This window comes from Adiantum capillus-veneris, chromosome 25 (genome assembly GCF_014529385.1).
Source record: "Adiantum capillus-veneris isolate H3 chromosome 25, ASM1452938v2, whole genome shotgun sequence".
NCBI classification, from domain to species: Eukaryota; Viridiplantae; Streptophyta; class Polypodiopsida; order Polypodiales; family Pteridaceae; genus Adiantum; species Adiantum capillus-veneris.
In genome coordinates, this window is record NC_140955.1 from 101,734,617 (window position 1) to 101,747,062 (window position 12,446).

Consider the following 12,446-nt stretch of genomic DNA (forward strand, 5'->3'; position numbering starts at 1 on the left):
CATTTCTAACTCACTACGTGAGAAAGTAATGTATGAATCTCATGCTCCTCCTTATGCGGGGCATAGAGGGATTCAGTATACCCTAAAAGGGATAGAAACATATTTGTATTGGCCTGCCATGAAAGCAAACATACAAGAGTATGTTTCTAAATGTGTCATATGTCAAAAGACGAAGTTTGATGGAGGGAAGCAACCTAGATTGCTTCAACCCTTTCCAATCCCTAATTCACGTGGGAGGGCATATCCATGGATTTAATCTTTGGATTGACTAAGTCTATCCTTGGGAATATGGACGATAGTAGATAGGTACAACAAACAAGCTCATTTTATACCTGTCAAAAAGACTATCAAAGCCATCAAATGGCAACCCTCTTCATATCACAAATCTTCAAGTACCATGGCTTGCCGATGTCCATAGTGTCGGATAGAGATCCTAGAAGGACCAGTAATTTTTGGAGAGTCTCTTTGAGGATTTAGGAACAAGGCTAAAATTATCTTTAGCCTATAACCTGCAAACGGATGGCCAAAGTGAAATAGTTAACCTAGCAATTCTTGATCTACTAAAAGCCTACGTACGAAAGTAGATCAAAGGTCCCAATGGAAGAAGAACTTATCATTAGTGGAGTATGCCTACAATAACACTGTACATACCTCCACGGGAAAAGCACCTTTTGAGGTAATTGAGGGAAGATCCAAAAGTCCCCTGCTACTTAAGGTACATGGGAAGATCTTCACTACACATGAGTATAGCCGAGACCTACAAGAATCTTTCCAATGACTAAGGATGCTATCTCTATCTCACAGCAAAGGCAAAAGGCTACTCCTGATAAGCACATATGAGCCCAAGCCTTTAAAGAAAATGATTGGGTCTTGCTTAAATTCCCCAAGGATCGATCAAGGCACACGACGGGCCAGAATCCTACGTGACACCAAAAGTACTATGCTAAATTAGCAAAAGGTACTATGGTCCTTTCTAGATTATTAGACCTATCAATGAGATGGCATATCAACTTAATTTTGCCAGTCATTGGCTCATACACAATTCTTTCCATGTGAGCCTCCTAAAGCCTTACAAAGGAGAGCCACCTCAAGAACCAACTATTGAAGACCCATTGGAGATCGAGGACCAAGAAGAGGTGCTACAGTCCGAGTCCATTATGCAACATGAAGACAAGGTATTGGGAGGCGGTAAGATTATTGGATCGTATCTTATTGAGTCTAAGAAATATCCTTTCAAATATGCTAGATGGATGCAAGGCATACAATTAAAGGATAACCAAAACCTTGTCAATGCTTCCCTAGAGTAAGGAAATGTATAAATGTTTAAAATCAACAAAGTTTTTGTCTTATAAGACTCTCTTTTTCTTTATTTTCCCATAAATGTTAAGTAGTATGCATGCTTAGGATCATGTTTGTGGAGACGACGTCTTCTAAACACCAAGTAGAGCTTGTCACTCTACTATGGAAGATTGATAGGACTAATGTGTAGACATTCTTGTGGTAGCTTAGGGTCTCAAGCACCAAATGGATTAGTCATCCATTCTGGAATGATGTCATAGGGTAAGATAGGGATTCTCTACATGCTAGAAAAATGACTAATGAATAGGCTCTATCTTCTCTACCCCATAGTCAAGGACGACTATGATTTCAAGAGAGAGGTAATGTCATAATAACTAATATCTAACTCTTCTAAATGATTTTCTCATGTTAAAACAATCATTTAATATGGGGAAGTACCAGGGGAGAAAAAGGTAGAATATTGGTTAAGCTGTCCGGTCACAGTAGGGATCCAAAGGAGGGAAAATAGGGATTCAAAGGGGGGGCATCTGCGAAAGAGCAATGTGAAACAATTGGCTTCAAAGACCCTAAGGTTCAGCCCATTAAGACTTCCAAAATGCTAAGGTTCCAAATTCAAAGGTAATGTTCAATGGTCAGACTCTAGGTTAAATTGGATGCTTATGTGAAGACCATAAAGTCTTCACATATCCCTAGATAAGAGGGGCCAAGCCTTTCTTGTAGGGGATGAGAGAGAATCACACACACACACACTCTAGCAAGCTCCCCTTACACAAAGGGAATAGGGGACACATGTCAGCTCCCTAGCCCAATTGCCCCCAAGGTGCATTCAAATCCTATTGGATGGCCATAGAGGTAGACCAATGAGAATTAGGCTAGAGTACATTTAGTTTAATTCATTCAAAAACACTTGATAAAAGAACCGATAGAAATTAAGCTCCTCAAAAGAATATTGGACAGTCTCCCAAGGGGTCCAATGAGCATTCAACAGCCCTATGGAATTTTGGCAAGGAATTATCACACACACACTCACACCATCTCATGTGTGAAGCAAAGAAGACTCTCTTGGCCTACAACAACAACTCTTGGCTTTGTGATGCAAATCCAACCAAGAGCCAAGCTCCAATGCATGCTGATCTCCTCTACCATGCTAATTACTAAGCTATGCTAAGCTTTTACGAGTGATTATGTGAGGAGTTATACTTATTTCTCGTAAGAATACTCCTTCCTCTCAATCTACTCTCATACCCTGCTAGCTCTCACCATCTTTGAAGGTGTGTGAGGTCTTGGGTCTAAGACCGTGAGGGAATTAATGTTGTGTTTTATATGTGTGAGCTTGGTGCTTGAAGCCTCCATATTCATTCCACCAAGAAGTTACTGAAGGAACACAAAGTATTATATTGTAAAATGTCTCCCTTGATGGGGGAAACCTATAATACAAACCTTTTGGAGGAGGGACCGACTCCATGTAGATTCGGTCCTCAACTGTTGTCAATATCTTAATTTCTCTCTCTTTTTGAAGTAATGTTCATGCCTATCTAACTAGGTGTTATGATTTTGTTCCCTCTCCATCAAAGCACTCTTGCTATGCTCATTAGGAATCTATTCTAATGAAATTCTCACTATGTCTATGTTATTTTCTGCTACATACAAGTTACTAGACCATTAAATGTTACAACATCCATTTGATCAAGCTCCATATCTTTAGGGGCAACCAAAGCAAGCAACATGTCAAGGTGGTCATCTTGACCACTGGAGAAAATATTTCCTGGAAATCGACACCATATTCTTACTTGAAACCTTTGACCACTAAACGAGCTTTGTAATTGTCAATCTTCTTCTTGTAAACCCATTTACAAGGCAATGATATCCTACCTTTTGGCAACGGAGAAAGTTGCCATGTTTTGTTCTTTGCAATATTGAACAGCTCCCTCTTCATAGCGTGTTCCCACTGAACCTTATCATTGTCTAGCATAGCCTCTTTGTAACAAGAACGCCCTATTTATAAGCAAAACAAAATCCACGCTTGGAACAAAACGTTCTAGCCAATGTGAGACTCTTTGAGATCTCTGTGGATGATTAGAACTCGTACTAGCCTGTGTAGTAAGTGGCTCGAGAGCTATCTGCATAGGAGGTGATACATAAAAAAACATCACTTTTCAAAATTCAACTTCTTTCACTGGCTATCTATACATCTTAGTCTCATTAAAGATAACATTACTACTACAGATCACGGATCAACTTTTTGGATCCCATAAACGATAGCCAAATTGACCATCTACACCATAGCCAATGAAGATGCTTAGCACGCAACTCCTTGGGTACATGTGCATAAACTTCACAGCCAAATGCGTGGAGATTTTCATAAGATAATTTATGTCCTGATCATAACTCCAAAGGTACACAAAACTGTCATAATGAAGCATGTGGTGATCTATTGATCAAGTACATGGATGTGAATAATGGTTCGGCCCAAAACGCTTGTGGTAAATTAGCATATGATAGCATAGACATAATCTGCTCTTGGATGGTCCTATTCATTTGTTCAACAACACCATTTTGTGCAGGGGTATAAGGAGCTATAAACTCACGCTTAATACCCCTACTTGAACAGAATTTTGTAAACTCTTGGGACACATATTCTCCACCATTCTCTGATTGCAAAGCTTTCAACTTATGTTCAGACTGAGTTTCAACCTAGATAAAAACTTCTTGAAGCAAGAAAAGGTCTCATCTTTAGACTTCATGGCGTAAAGACAAACATGCCATGTTGCCTCATTAATGAATGTAACATAATAGGATGCACCACCATGGGATTTAGAAGGAATAGGCCCACATAAATCACTGTGCACAAGCTCTAAGGGTTTTCTTTCTTTGTCAAAAGAATGTGTATGATGTGTCTATGTTTGCTTTCCATATTGACAGTGCTCACAAAAGGGAAAATAGAAAAATGACAAAGACGGTAAGTAGCTCAAACGAGAGAGTGTCCCCATTCCCTTCTTTTTCATATGTCCTAACCGGCTATGCCACAAAGAAAAGGTTGGCAGCTCGGTTATAGAAAGGACACTTTTTTTATCAGAAAAATAAAGAGGATAAAGTGAACCAACTTTAGAACCATGGGCCATAATAAGATGAACCTTCGCAACACGCCAAGACTGATGATGAAAAGTGACTTTGTAATCAAAGTCATTAAGATGTCCAACCAAAAACAGATTGCATGTCAAGGCTGGAACATGATGCACATTATGGATGATAAACTTCACCCCATTTGCCATAACCATGGCAATATCACCTAGACGCCAACAATGTCACAAGAGTAGTTGTCACCAAGTGTAATAGAGCCGATGGTTTCCTCGCATGTAGTAAACCAATGCCTATGAGGTGTGACAGCAAAGCACCCGAATCAAGAATCCATGTACGAGATAATTCACCACTAATAAGGAGTTCAGCTGGCATAGAACTTTGTAAAGATAGAGTTTCCTGTGAAGCATTATTTTCAGTCAACATGTTAATGTCTTCTGCATCACTATCATCCTGAACTACGTCCAGTTCTTTAATCTTAATCAAAATCTCTGGTTTCTCCTCTTTATCATCATGATCTTTGCCTTTACCTTTGCCCTTCTCTTTGTCATGCTTCCAAGCATAACAATCCTTCTTTATGTGACCAAACTTATCACAATAATGGCATTGAACATTGCAACAACCACAAGACTTTGATCTACCCTATGATGCATCTCTATTTCCCTCTTTCTTGGACTCACGTTGCGAAGAACGGCCCTTACGTTTCTTATCATACCTTTGCACATAATGAGCTTCTCCATAATGCAGATTAGTCATGGTCTTCTGACACATCTCCTATGACAAAAGTGCACTAGTAACATCATTGTATTTTAGCGTACCACTAGGAGAAAAGTTACTAACAACTGTGCAAATTATATCCCAGGAGTGTGGCAACGAACAAAGCCAAAATATTACTTTCATCTTATCATCAATGGTCATGCATTGTGCACAAATATGGGCAAAAAGATAATTAAAATCATTGATATGGCTGGAAACACTAGCTAACTCCTTCATACAAAGGTTGAAAAGTTTTTGCATCATGAAAACCTTATTGCTAGCTGTATCCTTTTCATAAGTTTGCATAATTTATACCATAAAGCATGAGCAGTTTTACATTCTAACACTGAAAAGTACACCAACTCACCAAGATGCAGTATAATCATAGACCCGGATAGCTCATCAAGCTCCTCCCATTGAAACTGAGTCATGTGTATATCTTTAGTTCTAGCCGCATAGGCAATAGGCAACTTTTGCTTCTTTTGGACAAGCACATCATGTGTTTGGTTCTTCCAAAGCTGAAAATTAGCGCCATCAAACTTCTTTATGCCATAAATGTCACGGTCTTTGCTTGTAGACATGGTATTGTACCTATAGTCGAAGAAGACATTGCCATCAAACTCCCACTCTATGTGTGTATATGAGGCCACTCTGAAAGAGGCTACAGGCTCCCTAATGAGCCGTGGGATCTTGTAGATGGAAGAGACTGCAACAACAGTACTTGTAATGGCTATGGAAGCTCTACAACAAAAACTACCAAAAGAGAGCCGAAAAACATTTGTAGCTCCTACACCGTAGCTTGAGTGAGGTTTTTGATGGCACGAATGGCTCCGAAAGGGGGGTAAAACTACAAGACACCTACTAGAGACGCTCTCGAAATGTTGAATTGGCCGATGCTGAAGTCGGAACCCATTTGCACTCTTGAAAGTGCGCGCACTAGCGGAAGCAATTTTGGAAATGAAACAGCTGTGATACCAGATGAAGGAGAGGAGCTAGAAGAGGAAATGAATACACACACACACACACACACCACCATAGCCACACACACAGGTTGGAGGGAGAGAGCCAATACACACTGTGTGCCTCCTTTCTGTCTTCTCTATCTTATGTACTTAAGAACAATACACGCTCTACGTTGTGTTAGTGGCTCACACAAGTGTATAGTTGTACACTTAGGGTTAGTAGTAGTTAGTGATGGGCAGCCGGCCACATGGCCACTAAATCTAGCGACCTTAAAAGTTGAAATTCTTAAAGAGAAACAAGGTGGAGAGGCACGAAGGCCTACTAAGTTAGGAGGGGAATGAGATTTATGGAGAGTAAGGTTATATGAGGGCCTACAATCACATGGAGTTTTTGTTGAGTTTTAGTATAAAATTATATTACCTACAATATATACATAATAAAAAATGGTTAAGAAAGGCCTCGCTTATACAATAAAGTAAAAGGTGTACACTAAACATTGTCATTTTATAAAAAAATTAAAAATTATAAAAGCTATATTATATTATCCATTATACATACATTATATTACCTTCTATACATACATAGTCACGACTACATACATTATATAGTCATTACATTATCCGTTATACATGTATATATTATATTATCCGTTATACATGCGTATATTATATATCCATTATACATACATAATTACAAATGGTTTATATATTCAGAAAGGTACCACTTAAACAATAGGGTGAAAGGGTGCACATTGCACATTATCATTGAAAACAAAACAAAACAAAATAAAATGACACATTGAAAATCTAAAACAAAGGTATGATTTAATATTTTCATAAACATACATTAGGAAAAATATGAACCCTCTAGGGGTACTTTGGGATTAAGGTTAATTAGAGGCCAACCAATGAGAAGAGGGTGGTGGACACACTCTATGCCCTCAAAAATGTAGGGGGACAAAGTACTCTTACACTTCTTAAATGGGCTCTTACCTAGTGAGAAGGTGGGGGGGGGGGGGGGGGGGGGGGTGGGCCATATGGAACCTCCAACTTCCCTCCTTTTTGATCCGGTTTTGAAAAAATCCCAAAAATTTGAAATTTTTCAAATTTTTCAAAACTGAAAATTCATCTTCTTAAAACCCCCGTAAAACTATTTTATGGTCAAAAAAGCATCTTTTGACCTCAAAAAGTCAAAACGTGCACCCAAAAACCCTAAATTCAAAAATTTTAAAAACCTTTTGAAAAATCTTCTTTTGCTATCCAGAGCTCCCCCAAAAGTAGTTCTTAGGCAAAAAGTGATTTTCTCTCTCTAGAACCCCTTTTCCAACCCCTCCTTGGTTGCAACCATCACACTCATCCTCTACTCCAACACTCTCTCTCTCTACACCATCTCCATTGCTGCAGCAAGGAAGCTCCTCTCTCCTCCCCTGCCACCTTCCATTGCCACACCAAGCAAAGGTTATCCACCTTCTCCTCCCATTGCCACACCAAGCAAGGGTTATCCACCTTCTCCTCCCATTGCCACAAGGGTTATCCACCTTCTCGTATCACTTTATCCTCTACACATTGTAGCAACAAGCAAGGTCCTTCTCCTCCTCCTAGTTTTATTTGCTCAACCATGGTCAACTCTACTTCGCAAAGGCGGCCAAAGGATAATGTCACAGCACTTGCATGCCACAACACTAGAGGTGTAGATGATGAGTGGGTGCCACAAGAGTTCACCAAAGGTGCTTGGGTATACATGCAACCATCTGCTGTTGGCCCTCATCGTGTGCGGAATCGTGGAAACTTGGATCTTCATTGAAAATTAAAGCTCCTTGGCTTCAAGAACCGCAAAGACAAGGGGACCGTAGCCATTGTGCAACATGTTTTCTCAATGTCAATCATGCATTTGCAACAACCACCATGATTTCCAACACATTGTAAGTACATGTTTTGAGAATACAAAGCTAGGTGTGAAATCACAGTGTAATGTTATTATGGATTCATACTTAAGATTTGTCATGCATTTATAGTCATATTTCCATCCACGTTGGTGGAGGAGCAGCCACTACATAGTCTCTCCGACACATTCAATGCTATACATGCGGATATTGGAGCAATAATGTTCCCACATTTTTGCCCAACCAAATTGGTTCAAAGAATGATTTTCTTCTATTCTCACTCCTATATTGTCCCTACTTCTACACAAGCGTTTGGAACGCTTGAACCCATCAAAGTAACTTCCTTATTAAGTATGGAGTGGCCGGTGCCAGATTTGTGGTCGGTAGCATCTTTCTAGCAAAAGATGATAATGGATGTCCAAAACTCTTTGAAATACTCTAAAGCTTCTAGGTCTGTGGGCTTGAGTTGGTGTTTGCCTATTCATTGTTTTGTGCACATTTTTAAAGAGTTTGGATTTGTGGATACTACCACAATGCTTGTATATAAAGATGCGCATTACGAGGAATTAGGAACGCTTTCAGAAGAGGATTGGGGTTTTGTGGAGGGCATGCAAAACGGGGACCGATACCGTTGTAAGGTTGGAGCTTCAGGTATTGGAATGCGCTATTTGAAATCCCGCACCTCCTTGTACATACGATTTCACTATGATCGTTGGATGTGCAAGCTTGGAGTGTGGACTCCCTTACAAAGTGTAGATGGCGCTATTGCAAGCTTTGACATTGCAGTGAAGATGCCCAACAATGCTTTGGAGGCAGTCCAAGTGAACAAGCATTGGACTCTCAGTAATGTTCGAGAACATTTGGTTATTATGGGTTTTGAGGCCCTTCAACAAGCACAATTTCGTTTACAAGGAGAATCCTTCCACCACATTTTCAATACATCATGGTTTGTCGATCATTGGATGCTTACTGTAATGAATGTCCGCAGATTGGGAAGAGAATGGAAGAAAAATTGAAGGTCGAGGAGGACTGGGGGATGGATGGAACTATGCTATCGATCTTATAACTTTGTAACTCTTGCAATTTTCAAACTGATCCCCGCTGTAATCAACATGATTTTCTTCGGCAAATCATGCCTTTGAATATAAATTTTTGCATTGGGATGATAAATCATTTTTTGGTGAAAGTGCCTTTTTTTTTTAATGTCTTCAAAAAAGGGTCCATTATAAAAGGGGGGCCATCTAACTCATTCACTATTTTCACTTTTGCAACTCTTGAGCTCCTCCACTCTCTATCTACACCCCAGGCTAGACATGGATGCTTCCACAGCCTCTATATCTGCAGCCACATCCACCCCTTTATCACGCTTCATCCTCTTCCTCGAGGACACCAAATACAAAGGGAAGTTGGACCTCCATACCTTTTTTACTCGTCTCCCTGACCTTGATGCCACAGTTGCCCTTCACATGGATGCATTTGCCGAGATTTTTGCGTTCATGGAGGAGCACATCATAAAATATTATGTATCTATCCCCCCACATGTAGGGATCTGGGTGCCTTGCGATCTTTTGCGCTATATACACAAAGGTGATCGCCCATTCTCCAAGCGGCTGCAACGATTCCAAGAAATTGCAACCGATGCAGGCCATTACTTGGACGAGCAAGCCCCAAGGGTGTCAACGCTCAAGAAGCGCAAGTTGGGGGTGGAGTACCTTTCTCGGCTCACAACATTTATCTTCTTGGTGAGCGAGGAACCTGATTTGGAGGAGCTTCGCTTACCACACCTTCAATTTGGGTCCTTTATCAAGGACACCAAGGAGCAGCAGGTTATCCCCATGAACCCTGCAGGCAACGGAAGGAAAGGCACACCGGCTGGAGTACCCTAGGGGTCTTGAGGAAGTGGTTGAAAAATCCATAGTTGCGGCTGGCCCTAGTGACACTCCAGTGCCACTACCACTGACGGATGTGGCTATCCTAGAGGTAGAAATCAGCCGCTTCTCCTCAATGTTAGTGGATGGGGAGGAGTATGTGTTCCTGCATGATTTGGAGAAAGCATTTGGCCTGTGCATGGATGAATGCTTGAGCGTGCTATGCAACAGCACCAAATGTCCCTTAGACAATACGCCAGATGCCCTAGAAATCAAGCTCTTGCCATATGGGGACTCTGTTGCTGACACTATTGCAGTTGTATGTGCGAAGGTCCTGGCAGCAGAGCAGTTGCACGTGGCTGATGAAGAATTCCAAGCCACGCAAGCCAAGGTTGAGGCTGCTAGGATGCCTATGCCATTATGCAACCTCCCATCTGATGATCCAAAGGTCGTATCTGTGGTGCATGGGAGCATTGACTTGGATGTAAAGGGAAACAGGGAGGAGGATGACAAGGAGTAGGAGGTAAACTGTATCCTAAATTTCATGTTACTATTTTATCCTTCATTGGCTTTTTTCTCAACCTTCATCGGTTTATGACAGGATGTCGTGGAGGTTGATGATTTTGCTACAAGGACGGGTGGCAAGCGGACGGGCTTTGGACCTCAAGCTTCCCTTGCGCATTACCTAGGGCAACTCCCCCCTGGCGATGTGGCCATTATCCATAATGAATTTACTCCCCAAGCCCATTTTATGACTTGGTCGTTAAAAGCTTTGAGCAAGTTTTTGTGTTTGAGCACCATTGCTAAACTGCGCATCAAGTGTTCCTAGTGCGTAGATCCCTTGTATGCATAGCGTTTGGTACTGGCTTTCATGGTAAAGTGCTTGCCCAGATAGGGATACATGCTTCCATTGGCTCAACTGACCCAAAGGCCATAGCGCAGTCCCTCTTGACTGGGGAGTTGCCTTACGCGCAAAATAGGTGCCAGGAAATGGTCAAAAAAAATTTGAACTCCTCAGATACATGATGTAAAATCACCGTTTTGGAAGTAATAAAAAATATTTGAAATTGTCTCTCTATCTTGCAAATTCTTTTGAATGTGATTTGTCAATTTTGAAAATTGTTTCAATTGGTGATATGAAAACTGTTTTGATTAGTGACTTTGTAATTTCAAGTTCGGTATGTAATTTCAGTCAATTTTAGTAAATTTAGGTATTTTATGTTCCCTAGGAGGTAGATAAGCCTACCAAGGACCAAAAAAAGCCTGGCCACAAGGGCGCGCAAATGGCCCATCCATCAGTTTTGGATGGGCCATTTGCGCGCCCTTGTGGCCAGGCTTTATTTTGCCCCTGGTAGGCTTATCTACCCCCCAGAATACTATCAAAGCACAAATTTATTGAAATGAATTGGTTTTGCATCATTAATTTAGATGCACCCTTTCTATGGCAATTCCAGCATATGTTCAAACTCAAGGACACTAGAAAAGGTGAAATCAATTATGAAATGAAGTTTCCAGCACACTATCACCTACTTTAGCTCTACCTAGTACACCCCTGCACCAAAAAGTCCAATTACATTGGACATTTTAAATCTCCAAATTAATGTTGCATAGACACTTGGTTTCACAATATGTTATTTTTTTTTATATCCTATAGGGAATTCAAAGCTTGAAATGGCCAAAAAAGGGTGTCCACAAGGATCCATGTAAAATAATGTTGCAAAACCAATAGGTTTTAGTAAGTTTGTGCTTTTTAAGTACCCTTCGGGGTAGATAAGCCTACAAGGGGCAAAAAAAAGCCTGGCCACAAGGGCGCGCAAATTGCCCATCCAAAACTGATGGATGGGCCATTTGCGCACCCTTGTGGCCAGGATTTGTTTTGCCTCTTATAGGCTTATCTACCCCCAAGGGTACTTAAAAAGCACAAATTTACTAAAATTGAATGAAATTACATACAGAACTTGAAATTACAAAGTCATTTCATTACAAAGATAAGACACAACTGTTGAGCATATTGTCATTGGAAAGTCAAATCATTACAAAGATAAGGGTGTGCAATACAAAAAGAGGGGTAACTTCGGCTAATGCTCGAAATCTCGTCGCAATCGACGTGCAAGCTGCATATCTTTTGGTTGTATTGTCACTAGCTTTGCATGTATGGCGCATAGGTTGGTATCTTCCAACACCGAAATGATGTGGGCCTCTACAGCTTCTTGAATAGCCTCTAGCGCTATTGCTTGCATTCTATACTGATTTCCATAGCTTTGAAGCACCTCCTTCACAGTGCGAGCAAAGGGGGCGCGTCGAATCAAAAGCTCCATCGTCTTCTGGTAGTGGCGGATTTTTGCAAATGCCCTTGCTATTTTCCGGCGCCGCTGCGGTTGTCTTGGGGGCACTTGCACATTTGCTGGCGGGCGGCGTTTAGGCTTCTTGAAAAACTTAGACTTGCGCCCGTTTACATGCTTAGGGGCTGGTTCTGCAGCCTCTTCTGATTCTTCCTCTTCCCTTGGCTGCCAATCTTGTCGTGTGGGGAGAGCTCCCTGGCCTCCAAGCAATGTCTTCCCCCCAACGGCCACCCAGTGTGTGCGCGGTATTTTTTTCTC